The sequence below is a fragment of the Nematolebias whitei genome, chromosome 18, assembly GCF_014905685.2.
Source record: "Nematolebias whitei isolate Nwh7 chromosome 18, NemWhi1, whole genome shotgun sequence".
Lineage (NCBI taxonomy): Eukaryota > Metazoa > Chordata > Actinopteri > Cyprinodontiformes > Rivulidae > Nematolebias > Nematolebias whitei.
In genome coordinates this window covers 19,563,909-19,577,915 of record NC_056515.1, presented here as the reverse complement: position 1 = coordinate 19,577,915, position 14,007 = coordinate 19,563,909, and positions in this window count along the sequence as shown.

The window sequence follows — 14,007 nt, the reverse complement described above, 5'->3', positions numbered from 1 at the left end:
TTTTTGGAGGAGTCTCATATCTGCATGTGTTTTTGTCACTTTTCAATTTTTCACACATAGGATAGATCTCTAAACGAAGCTTCCTGCCAATCAGAGCCATACAAACCAAATATTTCTGCTACTGATCCAATTAAAGCATCAGTTTAAATCTTTTTTACTGTCTCTTGTAAATAAACATTTTGATTGAGCAGCGACCTGACGTGCAGTCTTATCATGGTGGAGCAGGTGTGTGCTCCTCAGTGACCCTGTGAGTAATATGAGCGCCTTTTAGGGACACCTGAGGGAAAGTAGAATCAGATGAAGAGTCAGTAAAGTGAATCGTGTCTGGAATAACCTGAAAGACCTGTGTTTGAAGTCAGCAATGTCAGTGGTGCTCTTCCAAAAATCTAATAACCCCAACAGAGCACATAAGCTAACCTTGCACCAGATGTAAACATGCTTTTCAATTTTTTTTCTGCTAAAGAATTTGTCCCATTTGCAAGGTAGATGTTTTTTTTACCCTTTTCTAACAGTACCATTATTATGTACAATCCAGGAATAGTCTGGGGCAATGTATATTGATAAAAGAGTCAGCTTGAGCTTATAGATTTGTTGCATTTACCGACATTCTTTCATATGAAGCGCAAACTACAGAACCGGTTGAAAACATTGAAAACAGAAAAGTCTTCATCATGAAAGTGCAGCCCAAGGCCAGCTTTTATTGTTGTGAAATTGTCTGTGTGAGAGCACGCAGTATGAAATGTTATTGTACAAAGAATATGAAGAGTCAAATGAAAAATAGTAAGTAAAGTTTATTTATACAGCGCCTTTCATAGACGCCACACTGAGCCACTAGAAGCAGTACATGATTAAGAGCATACACTAAAATACATCTAAACACCCATATATGTATAAAAGCAAAGAAAAATACAGGTAAAGCACACAAAAAAAGTCAACATCCAGCTAAACACCTTTTTATAAAAGAATGACTTTAGATGTTTTAAATGCATCATATACAGTAGATGAAGGCAGAGCATTCCAAAGTTGGGATGTGACTGTTTGGAACATCGATCTATGCGATATTTGAAATTCATTCATTCAACCTTTATTTATACAGGCTAGCCTCATTGAGCTACAGGGACTCATTTGCAAGAGGGACCTGTTCCAGACAAAACATGTAAAGTACAGACAACAAAACAGTAGACAATGACAACAATAAACTATAGTAAAAATGCAGTTAAAATAAGAGTAGAGTACAAAACAATAAATCAAGGTACTGTAAAACAGGGTGAAGTACTAAAAAACAAGAACATATTTGTTTTGATTTTTCTTTTGACATTATCAAATGTCTTGAAACCCCTGTAAAGAAATCAAGGACGACAACTTCAGTTCCTGTTGTTGGATGCGGTGTACCACCAACAACCTCTGACCAGACAACTTTAACCTGTGAGCCGGTGTGTGGCGCTGAACCAAGTCAAAGATATAAGAAGGCGCTTGTTCATGCAAAACTTTAAATGTTATTTTTTTTATTTTTTTTTCTAAAATCAACAGGGAGCCAGTGAAGGAGTGGCCAATGGTGGACTTGGCCACCATAGATTAATCTTCCGCCACCCCACTGGCCACCCCAATCATTTCGGGAAACTATACATTCAAGCAGTAGAAAAACTAGAATGCATAGTTTCCTCAAATGACAGAGGTGGTCAGTTTACATATTTATATGGTGGTGGCCATCTTGGATTTTGATGTGGCTACCCAGTTTTCGATAGGGATCTTTTTTACGCCTAGATGCAGCCACACATCAAAATATAAGTTGACAAGTTGCTTTTTTTTGGTGATCAAGCTCACAAGGTTTATATGGTGGCAGGCTTTCCAATTTGCCACATTGCACCACAGCAAGAGACTAAAAAGAAGTACAAATCAAACTCAAACATTCACATCAACATTCAAGCTATGACGCAAATTAAAAACGTGATTGTTCGCATGCATTTTCTTCTTTTCAGTTTCCTCCCACTGTGCACAAACATACATGCCAGGACAACACTAGTGGTTATATATTGACCCTATTGGTGTGTGAGCATAGTTGTTTAATGCACTGGTGACCTGCCCAGATAGGCACCAGCTCCTCGTGACACCTGAACAGGATTGAGGTTGGGGATGAAAATGAGTAAATGGGAATCTCTAATATGCCGCTGCAAATCAAGTCAGGTTCTCATAAATCATACGTAGTAAACCTGTTCCTCTAGGGTGGCCTTGAAATAGGTTTTTACTTTGTCAATTTGGTGATCCATCAAGGTTATATATAATCAAATTAAAAACCAATAAACCTTAACTCTAACCCTTCTCTCATAGAGAAAAGGAAAATCCTTAGTAATCTTTCATATATTTAAGTACCTATCTCAGCAGAGATTGGATCCTTTATAGCCCAGTAGCTGTTGACAGTAAGCAAAAATGCTACCTGACTAGATGGAGCCTAATTGTTTATAGGACTTGAACCTGTGGAGAAAACCATGCTGGGCAAAAAGTGCAGACAAGTCTGCGATCTTCTCTTTTTTTTTTCCAGAGTAAATAATCTCCTCACCCTTCAGCTGCTTGTTACTCCCCAGCAGTGAAGTCTGTTTTGGAAAGGCTGGCTGAGTGGGTAGTGCGAGCGTTCAGGTGTCGGCGGTACACTTTCTCTGTGTAAAGGTTGAAAGCGTGCAGGGATTAGTGGGAAGAGGTGTTTGAAGTGGGTATTACCCTTTTTATTCACCTCGTGGGTATCTTTTCTTTCATTGCTCGGTGCGCCCAAGCGGCTGGAGAGAGTGGCATGTCAGGACAGCACAGTGTGGGAGAGAAGTCATTCTGCCACCTTACTGCAAATGAGTAATGAAGTAGTCAAACGGTTCGGTTTTCATTCTGTAGAGACACTTGTATTTTGTATGCAAGGCACCAAAGAAAACAAATAGTTGCAGATCCTCGGGATTTACCTGCTGATAAAATAATCTAAGGGAAGAGAGCCAGGGCGTTGTGATGTTGTAGAAAAATGCCATTTGGTTCTTATCCCTTTTAGTTTTTTGTAATCAGCCTAATATGCTGCTAAACATGGAGTTACAGTATTATTATAGAACATCTGTCCATTTTCTTTACTCGCTTTTCCATTCAAAGTCACAATCTCTAACCAGGATAATCACTGTGAAAAAAAAAAGAAAAAGAAAAATCACTGTAATGCCACTTTAATTGGTGATATGTGACTTATCTGTGCTGCTGATTATCTCATGCTGCTGTATTCGTTCATACCCATCTGCTCACCACAGACTCATGTTCGGCCTGTTGTTGTTACGCCGTATTGCTTTGCATTATTAGTGTTTAGCGTATAGCTTGGATCTTTTAGCGACCGTTTGGCGTTTGTTTTAGCGTATACCTTAGTGCATATGTGTCAAACTCAAGGCCCGGGGGCCAAATGTGGCCCTCGTTGACATCTTTTCTGGACCCCAAGATGATATGTGAAATGTAAAATACCTTTATCTCTTGATTTTTTTTCAGTAATCTTTGATTATGAGGTCGAAAGCACAACAGAGAACATCAAATGAGACCAATCAAATTCTTGTTGAGGAACCTGCAACCAAGAAAAGATGCTGGGTATCTGATTTGAGTTAATGTAGATTCTGAAACTGGACCTTAGTTTGAAAAAGGTTTTAATTTTGGACCCCTTTTGTAAGTGAGTTTGACACACCTGCCTTAGTGTATGTCTTAGATCCTTACATACTGTTTCTTTTTATACTTTATATTTTGCTATTTTTTGGTGATATGATGTTTGCATAAATCTCATGAACTAGTGGACATGATCCCATCTCTGCTCTTTGCAGATGATGTGATCCTGTTGGCGTCATCATGCTGTGATCTTCAGCTCTCACTGGAGCGATTCGCAGCCGAGGGTGAAGTGGCTGGGATGAGAATCAGCACCTTCAAATCTGAGGCCATGGTCCTCAACCAGAAAAGGGTGGATCTGCTCTCTTCAGGTCAAGGGTGATGTTCTGCCTCAAGTGGAGGAGTTCAAGTATCTTGGGGTTTTGTTCATGAGTGAGAGAGGATTGAGACAGGTAGATGAACTGGTGTAGCGTCTGCAGTATTGCGGACTCTGTGTCGGTCCATTTTGATGAAGAGAGAGCTGAGTTGTAAGGCAAAGCTCTCTGTTTACCAGTCGGTCTACATTGCTACCCTCACCTATGGTCACAAGCTCTGGGTAGTGACTGAAAGAATGAGATTGTGGATACAGATGGTTTAAATGAGTTTCCTCCACAGGGAAGCTGGACTCTCTCAGAGATAGGGTGAGAAGTTCAGTTATCTGGGAGAGACTCAGAGTAGAACCGCTGCTCCTCAACATCAAAAGGAGCCAGTTGAGGTGGTTTGGGCATCTGGTAGAAATGCTCCCTGGGTGCCTCCAGGTGTTTCAGGCATGTCCGACCGGGAGGAGACCCTGGGGAAGACCCAGGACACACTGGAGAGACTACCTCTCTCGGATGACCAGAATGCCTTGGGGTCCCCCCAGAAGAGCAAGAAGAGGTGGCTGTGCAACGAGATGTCTGAGCCTTTTTGCTCAAGTTGACGCCCGCGATCCGACTTCGGAATAAGCGTAAGATAATGGAAATGGATGAAATAGTGGAACAGGTTTTACTGAAAAACTCTAAAAAGAATCCAAAGTTGATTAACAGATGCAGTCAGCTTTCTTTTTTCTCTCAGGTTCAAGATGTCTGAGAATCCTCCGCAACACAAACTCTGAGCAGTAACAGATTACACAAGATCTTTGTTTGCAACTTCAATCCAGGTGCTATACAAATACAGTAAATCCTTAATTTTCTTCCTTTTTGCCTTTGTTTATTTAAAATAAAACCCTTTATTTCAATTTAACATTACCAGGAATATTAAAAATACCCATACCATTACCAAGCAAATTTTTTTTTTTAAATCTTGGTTTAAGATTCTCCCAAATATTTTTTTTTTATGTTAAACGATTCAGTTTACAATTTCTTCTTACATTTCAGCTCACAATCAAAATTTCACGGAAGAGGGATCAGGATAAATGGTCAAAACATCTCCATTGTTGTTGTGGTTTCTTCTGCTAACGTAATAGAGGGTGGAAGCAAAACAGAAAGCACTATTGTTAAAAGTCCACATATTTACACCAACCCCCTCCCCAAATATCTCCGCTTTGAAAATCATTTTTAATATCTGTTTTCTCACCAAAATCTGTTGGTGTGTGGATGGGGAGTACAAACACCACTAAATATTTCAGTTTAAAATATATTCAGTGCAATTCAGTCAGGAATACAAATGAACTTTATTTCATTTATTCACGTGTTTTTACTCATCTAAGTTCACAAGGTTGCAGCAGCTCATAGTCAGCGCTGCGGTCTTGTAATCCTGAAGCTGTAGGTTTGAGCCCAGGTTGGGTCCAGAAAACAGACACTAATATCAAAAGAAGGGAGACGCTGATAAGCAAACAAAGAAACCTAAACAGACAGACACTTTATTAATCCCAGGGAGGAAATTTGAGAAAAAAATATAAAACAGATAAAGTAAAAAGGTAAAAAAGTAAAAAAATAAAAAAAACACGACAGAGCTACTGGATTGGCTGTCACCAGAAGTCAACAACAACAACAACAATTCATCCAAAAGTACAAATAGCAATAGCAGATCCACAAACACAAAATTTCTAAGGATATATGTGTGCTGGCTCCCCCTGTCCACCCTTCATTGTGTTGCAGGTGTTGTGAGCAGCAGAGCTGGTGAGCACAGCTGATCTCACTCAGCTCATTACCAAACCTCACAAGACTAAGTTTTTTTTCCCATTGGACCAGTAAACGACCACTATCACTAGATGATTTAGCTTACCTAGTGTTTCTTATGATTCAGAGAGCTATAACCCACCTTGTCCCTTGCAGAAGTCTTGCTGAGCTCCTTGATCCACCTGTCTCCCACTCTGGAAACTTTCATCAACTCCAAGTTTGCCTCATTTACAAATCAGTAAGAAAACTTTGGTTACTAGATTCTGCCTTCTACTCCCTGCCTGTCTGCTCTCACCAGAGCACCTGCTCTCCTTCACTCCTTGACATTTTCCAATGGAGCAACGAACTGCAGTCTGCCCCCCCCCCCCCCCCCCCCCTCGAAAAAAAAAAAAAAAACCAAGGGAACCTCTCATCTTTAATATAATAAAATCAACATTTCTGGAAATACCAATACTTACCTCTGGTCCTCCATAGGTTCTCCAGTTCCAGATACTTCTTGTCTTCAGTCAATAAACTAACTGTCTATTGCCTTTGTTGTGTACAGTATTGTGGATTCTGGTTTAGCCTAATATTTGACACATATTGCACATAATTTATGAATGAAAACAAATGCAGGATGGGGGGGGGGGGGATAAAATAAAAATAAGTCTAATGGCATGCCTCTTAATTTAAAAACGTACACTGCCTGGCTCCCCAAAAAAGTTGCCACCTGGATTTAACTAAGCAAATAGGTACAAGCCTCCTATTGGAGATAATTACTGCATGAGCGATTATCTTTCAACTGGCAACAAGTTATTTAACCCCAACTGGTGCAATGACTCATTACACCAGTCCATTGCCAATGAGTTGCTTCTCATTTCTTAAAGAACCATGTTGAAAGACACATGGTGTGGTCGTGGAAAAGATGTCAGTCTGTTTGAGAAGGGTCAAATCACTGGCATGCATCAAGCAGAGAAAACATCTAAGGAGACTGAAGAAACTACTAAAACTGGGTTAAGAACTGTCCAACCCATTATTAAAAACCGGAATGATAGTGGCGACCCATAGTCTTAGAGGAAGAAATGTGGCCGGAAAAAAATTCTGAATGATCATGATCAGCGATCACTTAAACATTTGGTGAAATCAAATGGACGAAAAACAACAGTAGCACTCAGGCCTATGTTTATTAATGAAAGTACGAGCATTTCCACACACACAATGTGAAGAGAACTCAAGGGACTGGGACTGAACAGCTGTGCAGCCTTAAGAAAATCACTAATCAGTGAGGCTAACTGGACAAAAAAAAAAAAGGCTTCAGTTTGATAGGGATCATAAAGATTGGACTCTGGAGCAATGGAAGAAGGTCATGTGGTCTGATGAGTCCAGATTTACCCTGTTCCAGAGTGATGGGTGCATCAGGGTAAGAAGAGAGGCAGGTGAAGTGATGACATCATGCCTAGTGCCTAGCCATCAATGCAAGATCTTGGTGAAAAATTAATACAACACTGGATGGAAATAAATCTTGTGACATTGCACAAGCTTATTGAAACAATGCCGCAGTGAATGCATGCTGTAATCAAAGCTAAAGGCGGTCCAACAAAATATTAGTATGTGACCTTTTATTTTGGTGGCGGCTTTTTTTTTGGCCAGGCAGTGTATTACTCATGGGCATTCTTTGTTTGAACAATCTGTCTAAAATGACTATAACACAAAAACCCTCTGGATTAGCAACAAAGTAGCTTTTCTAGTAATGTAGCTTTTTACTTTACTAGAACAAATGAACAAAAACTTTAAAATTTCAATGTTTGACTTGATAAACAACCTCTTGGTATGTTCTTTCACATTGTGTAAAATTTTTATTATGTCTTTTGCAAACAAATGTTTTTTTATTATTATTTTTTTTATGAAACAAAGTGCAGAGAAAAGTACTGAGCTCATAAACTTAATTTACACCAGTTCTTGTTTAAGGTGATGGACAACTTAAAATTCCAATAAATGATAGACTTAAACAGTCTGACCAAGAAATAAAATTAAAGCAAGATCCTCCTGAAGTCTGTCCAGAAAGTGTCAGAAAACCTGGAGGTGATCCTTTGAGCCTTTGAAGTAAGGATGAACTGAGAAATTTTGACAGACTTCAAAGGCTAACACTGGGAAGAAAAGTGACTTGAGAAAGTTTTCCGTATAAATAATTGTCTGTGGGATTTTCCCAGGAAATTAAAAAGATAAATAAAATAAAAACCCAACCTGGAAGGTGAACACACAGAGCAACATTTCTTTTTTGTTGCACTTTGATACATTTAATTAGATGAAATACTCATGCATTTATTAACTTGATTGCTATAGTTTTAACTCCCAGAGTAGTTTGAATCAGCAAGGACTTGGTGTTTTCAGATAAATGGTAAGTGATTTCTATTTCCAACATGGCCAGGGACACAGGAGGGATCTGGAGAGGAACATGTAGTGGGTGAGTACTGTGGAGGAAGAGTGATGATTGGTTTAGTAAATCTTACTTCTCTGTTTTGTTTTTCAGTCCTGGAGAGGACGGTGAAAGATTCTCAATGGTGGAAAAGTGCGAGATGAAGATGGTGAGTAAGTAACGTTGGAGAGTGGCAGAACAGAAACTCTGATACTGGTTCACTGGTGTTCTCTTTCAGGTGGATGTCCAGTAGATGGTGGATCCTGAGAGGCATTCATCAGGGGATTCAGCTTCACAGTCACAAGGAGAGATGTTTTCACAACAGTGAGCAATGGAGTCAGGACTGAAGGCCACAAGGAATTACACAGGTTATTTATCATAATCAACTTTATTGTCATTGCACAGTTAAGTACAGTGACATTTCGTTACGTACAGACGTCTGAAGGATAGACAGAAGTGTACCGGTGCTGCAGCACACTATGAACATTGCCCTTATCATTTAGACAAGAAAAGGGGAAGAAAACAGGAAGAGACAAAGCCAGAATCAGATTTCAACATTGTTTTGGGTCAGGCCAAGCTCTTTAATTTCTGCATCTGCCTTTTACACTCTCCCTAGTACATCTCATGGTGACTCCAAACAGCCCAATTGTGATTATTTATGCAGAAGTCGGGCTTACAACTTCTCCAAGATCTCTTCCTTCCAACCATCTGTGAACACTGCCACAAAGTTCCACAGTCCTGCCTGCTCAGCTCTGATACAGGTCCAGATGGGGCCGAGATGGTGTAGAGGCAGGGCAGTCAGCTCGGGACACAAAAGTCCCAGGTTCAATCCCCGGTCACTGCATACCTCGTGGTGTCTCTGGGCAGCTCATCTTATCCCCAAAATGCCCCCCAGGCACTTTCAATAGCTGCCCACTGCACCACCTGGTGGTGGATGTGTTAAATGCAGAGACTAATTTTGCCATTGTATGGAAACATACAGTACTGACAATGTGATGACATTATTATTATTATTATTATTATTATTAGATAGTTCACACACAGTCTGAGTGTTACAAAGCCAGGCACACACATTCTAGACACCTTAAACAGCTGCTGACGTTTCAAGATTAGTCGACAATCCAGATTTCTACCAACTCCAAAAAAGGAGAATCCAGTTATCATAAATCCAATTATGTTTCTGAGGTAAGAGGGCTGTCCTTCACCCTGTCTTCTTAAATCTAAATATCAATCTTTCAGGGCTGAACTCGTTTTACCAAATGTACCACAATATTCCAGCATCGAGGGAATGATCCAAAAGGTCCTTATAAACACTGATGCTGATAACCAGGATCAGGAACAGCTGGAGGCAATCTTGACTCCGCCCTGCCACGCAGGAACTGCAACAATGGTGTTAGATAAGGAAACACTGGAGTCTCACATTTATACACTGTGAAAAATGAAAACAGCAAAACAAATACTGTGGCGTTAACCACACGACTTACAAGAAATTACACGTTTTTCACAACCACACAAATATTTTCATCACGTTTGCAGTTTTCTGACTCCAAGTCCTGCCATCCAGGAACTCCATGGCCTTGATCTAACCCAGGTGATAATTGCTGTCCAAACTCAGTAACACCTTAGTTTCATTTGCATATTTCCAAGCTTTTCAACACTGATATAAAATGGAAGCCGTTGCTTGTTTCCTTATAATTTTTCACAGATTTTATCTAACTTTTTTACAATTGCACATGAAGGAATAAAGTTAAATTAGTTACTTTATTACCAAATTAAAGATAAATGTTCATGAATTTATGGTAAATGTAATATTTTAACAGTTAAAAACAATTGTTAAAAATGCAAAATAATTTTGCATTTATATTCAATTTTATATAATGTTTTACATAAAGACTGTAACTTTACAGTCTGTAATTTTAGGTGTAAATTTTGTAGATTTAAAACTACAAAAAAAAACAACATTTATTTTGTATTTTTATCTTAGTGCATATGTAGCTGTGGGAATATCTGAGGGGGTTGGTGCTGTGAAAATATGTCATTTTGAATATTTCTGAACAATGATATGACAAATATAATATAATGTTTGCACAGTGCACTAGCAGTGCAGTTTTTTTTTTTTATATATATGAACATTGATCAGGGGTGCTGCAGCACCCTCACATCCATACTTCTTACTGCCTTGAATGCAGTTTGACATCATCAGAAACCACATTGTTATTACAAATCAACACTGGACATCATCCACTTGTTTGGCCACCTTTACTGCCAAACCTGACCAAAGTCCTTTACAGTGCTCATCTGTGGTCTGGGTGCTGCTACTGTAATTGTGAAGGTTTCCTGAAACTCACAACCGGACCACGTTTAATGAAACGGTTTATGAAGAAAGTGAGAGAAGGGAAATAACTCAGAGGGAATTTATGACTTCAATAACATTTCATTTTTGTGTTTAGACTCGTCTTATAAGTCATTAACTCCCCCAGGGTCCAGAAAAATCAGCTACAGGCACTGAAAACAGCTTATTTCTCCACACGAAGTTGCCGGTGAACATCCAGACTGTGCTGTAATGACAACATCGTCTTGTGACAGACTGCTATGAATGCACTCAGGAAACAGACAATTATTTTCTTATGTCCTTTTTGGTAGATGAACATAAAAATAACACCATAGCTTTGCAGTCTCAAGGCATTACCAAACTGTCAAAAAAAGAGGCAATGGCTTTTTTCCAACTGTTTAAAATAACCGTATCTTTGGTATTGTTGTAGAAGAGGTATGTAAAGCTTGGCTAATGCTGATTGAAACAATAAAGCGCTGTTGGCATCCCATTTTTTGCTTGATTTTATGAGATGTGATTTTGAATCTACAAATCTGGCACAGTTTACCCCAAAAGATATAAAGGTATACACATAAAAACATTAGGGAATACATTTTTTTATTATTATAATTAGGATAGCACCACTTTTATTACAGACTCTTGCTCTGTTTCCTAACTTTTACAGGATGAAAAGGAGAGGACAGATGATAAATCATTGACCTAACTTCACAAACAAGAAATTAACAAAATATAAAAATGAACAAATACATTAAAACATGGCAACATACATACTTGTATGTGTCCATGTTTTGCCACTAAGTATGTTCCTTTGGTAAGCACTTTGATAAAAGTTACTGTTTTAAATGTGCTATATAAATAAATGTGACTTGACTTGCCTTGACTTCCTTGATGACAGTCATGTCAAACTGGTTGAAAACAACATAGTCCATGCTCAATAATCCAGGTATACAATCCAACATGAACTTTGTTGTTTTCAACAAGTTTGACATGACTGTTAACAAGGAAGAAGGCTTGCAATGGAGGAGGGGGCGTGCCAAAGAGACCATCTTGGCATCAACATAATTGGTTTGTTCCAGATTGGAGTAAGCTGTTGGGGGAAGAATCAGTTTTGTGTTGTGTGTTTCCTTGACTATTGAAGCCTTCTGGATCGAAGGTGAAATGTTTCAGCACAAAAAAAGAAACTGTCCTGATGACCTGACTGAAAAAATGTTGGATTGTAGGATTATTGAGCATGGACTTTGTTGGAAGTTGGAAGTGATTTGAATCGCAGGCCACCTGTGGCTTTGGGACTCGTCAGCATGAAAACACCATCTAAAAGAGGCTAGTAAGCAGGGACCAGCAGAATGCACCCTAATCTGGCCAGTTCTGACCTTGGAAGTATCAGTAAGACTCAAGGCCGATGGAAAATAGTCTGCCTAATAAATCAATTGTAGTTATCTGAATCTCTCCCAGCTGGCCTTGGAACAGGCCGACTTATCAATTTCTCCTGGGAAATGTGTAAACTAAGGAAAAGCTTCGTCTAGCCCCCCCCCCCCCCCCCCCCATGAGTCTTATTAGAGCTGTGTCAGCTGACCATTATCTTATCAGGACAATGGACTATCTGTTAGTGCTTCATGGACCGCCTCGTTGTAAAATGCGTATGTAACGTGTCCATAAATGTGCTTTAGCTGGCAGAGTTTTAATCATGTCTTAAATCTTGCCCAGTAAGGACGAGGTGAGAAGAGATATTTTTTGTAATGCCACTACCCCTCTCCTCTTGGCTTTGTCCCTTTTTCCATCTAAAAAAATGTACTCTGAATAAGAAGGCCGCGCTTTGTAGTAGCAGCTTTGTGCACTCAGTCCATCTTTCGGACGGCTGTACGTACATGTTCTCGTTGTATCTCGGTGCAATGATAATAAAGCTTATTCTGATTCTGTTCTGATTCACGCCAGAGCGATGTATAGTGCAGAAAATACAGTAGCAAAACTAAACTCAATTATCGCAAAACATAAATAAACCTAATCATAAAACACAAAATACTACAAATAACTAACAAAAACACAGATCCCGACAGGTTTGGGTTTTAATATTGCTCTTCCTTCCCAAATCCTGAATAAAAACAGTATTCTTGTAACAAACCAGCTTAAGAACTTTTGCTAACTTGACAAAATCCAGAAAACAAACTTAACTTAACTTTGGCTGGAAAGGTTCATTTAATAGACCGTATCTAACTAAATCTAGGAGTGGAAGCAGGAAGTTGATGCTAGAACAGTGCCAGCTCCTCTGTCACCGTCAGTACATGTTTTACAGAATGTTGCCTTTGGTTAAATAAAAGGTGTTATGTCTTGTTTGATCATGTCGTCTCACCTTGCTGCTGTGTGCTCCACGGTTCATTTTCCCAACACATTTGTGATTTGTTATTTTTTGCTTAAAAAAATGCCATAACTGTGTGCGGTGGAGTAGTCAGGACTTAAAGCTCCACAATGCAAGTGTGCAGAACCTTGTTCTAAAAATACACCATGACAGCTCCGTCCTGCTGGCTTCACTTCCCAACATATTCTCTGAAAAGAGTTATTCAGAGTCTACAAACCTCCCTGACAGCAATCTGGCTGACATAAAACACTTTCCAAAAAAAAATAAATAAATCAGCTTCTGTTTCTATTCCTCCTCATTTTTACTTTTTGTTTAACAAAAATGGCCACATATTGAACAGATAGTTTGAACGTGAGGAACAAACTGTTTAGTTTGGATAAATCCTCGTAGTAGGCCAGACATCCATAAAACAATGAATCAACTGAATGTCTGATCGCCCACAGAGAGCTGGGGATTCTCATGTGCCATATTGTCGCGTTTGACTTCCTTCACACTTTTTGATTCATTGCCACTCTCTCCTCGTGCGGTGTCAGGAGCGCGTGCTGAGATTTGCCTCCTGTTCGTAAAGACAATCAGTTCAAACTCACAACTTTTCTCATTACTCTCTGTTCGTGTCATGTGGAGCAGCGCTTCATTTTAGGGCACAGCTATTATTTTAAATTCACCCCCTGGGACCCATTTTCTAAAAATGTAGCACTTCTTTTTTATTGTTTTGCCAACAATACACAGCTGTAGTCATACTTGAAGGAGATATTCAGTTCTGAATGGATACGTGTTCAACAGCTCTGCAGGAATAAGATGGAAGTTCAAGTTTAGTAAGAAACCCTTATTTGAACTCATACTAACTGTGTAAACACATATTCAATTAGAAATGGCACATATTTGACTTGGGATTTAAATTTAAGAAATTACTATAATTTGGAGCCTTTTTTGGTCAACTTGACTGTAAAATAAATATAATTATTATCCCTTAAGAATCACCAGGTTGCTTAAAAATCGTTCAGATTTAGCAATTCTCTAAACACAGAACTCAAACATAAATAAATAATTAATAATACATTCATTTCTCCAGATAATATAATATAATAATATGAACACCTGCAACTTAAAACCACTGATAATACATTTAACATCAAGTCACTCTCATAAACATTACAAACAGTAAACAACTTTTTGATTAACA